Here is a 960-nt window from a genome sequence, read left to right as displayed (position 1 = left end):
ATACACAATGATGGAGATACTCAGTGGGACAGGCATGTACACAATGCTGGAGTAACTCAGGGGGCCAGGCATATACACAATGATGGAGATACTCAGGGGGACAGGCATGTACAAAATGCTGGAGTAACTCAGTAGGACAGGCATGTACACAATGCTGGAGTAACTCAGTGGGACAGGCATGTACAAAATGCTGGAGTAACTCAGGGGGACAGACATGCATGAGCGAGGCTGGCTGGCTGGCAGGCGAGGTGTGTGCCCGGCCGCTGCGGGGAGCTGTGGAGCTGTGGGCCGGGCCGGGCCGGGCTGTCTGTCCGGGGCATGGGGGCGGCCGCAGGATCGTGGTCGGGATATCAGTGAACAAGGTATTCCCTCGGATACTGCGGCTCCCGGCGGCGGCGGGGCGGGCAGGGAGGGAGGGGTTGTGGGGATCAGCTGCTCACGGTGGTGGCCAAAGCCCCGCCGGCGGCGGCGGCTCCTGGGGGAGGAGGAGGGAGGAGGAGGAGCAGCCGCTCGAGTGGAGGCGGCGGCGGCTCCAGGCCTCGAGTCGCTGCAGCAGCAGCTCCTGGGTTTGTTTTCAAGCAAATATTCCCTCACGAGCTCTAATACTCACCCTCCCCCCCAAAAAAAAATCACGCACAGACACCAGGACATGTTTAACTCGGTCCTGGCGTTCTCCGTTGTTGGGTTTTAAACTTTGCATCGGCTGCAGGCCTCTCTCTTTTTCTTCTCTCTCTGCCTTCTTATTCTCTCTCTGCTCTCCCTCTCTCTCTGCCTCTCCCGCCCTGCCCCCTCCCCTCTCTCTCTCTCTCGCTCTCTCTCTCTCTCTCTCTCTCTCTCTCTCTCTCTCTCTCTCTCTCTCTCTCTCTCTCTCTGCCTCTCTCTCTCTCTCTGTGTCCCTCTCTCTCTCTGTGCCCCTCTCTCTCTCTGTGTCTCTCTCTCTCTCTGTGCCCCTCTCTCTCT

The 960-nt window shown here is 59.2% G+C and overlaps 1 protein-coding gene across 1 annotated transcript in view; it reads left to right on the top strand.

Moving 5' to 3' along the window:
- Window positions 1-273: 273 nt before the first annotated feature.
- LOC129702686 (protein transport protein Sec24B-like) overlaps window positions 274-960 on the top strand; it is a 145,907-nt gene continuing 145,220 nt past the window's right edge. The window contains exon 1 of the mRNA XM_055644600.1: window positions 274-362. The gene's annotated coding sequence lies outside the window, so the exon portion shown is untranslated. The remainder of the gene's footprint in view (window positions 363-960) is intronic.

This window comes from Leucoraja erinacea, chromosome 1 (assembly GCF_028641065.1).
Source record: "Leucoraja erinacea ecotype New England chromosome 1, Leri_hhj_1, whole genome shotgun sequence".
Classification (NCBI taxonomy): domain Eukaryota; kingdom Metazoa; phylum Chordata; class Chondrichthyes; order Rajiformes; family Rajidae; genus Leucoraja; species Leucoraja erinaceus.
Note: the sequence above shows the minus strand (reverse complement) of the source record. Positions and strands in the feature narration are given on the sequence as shown.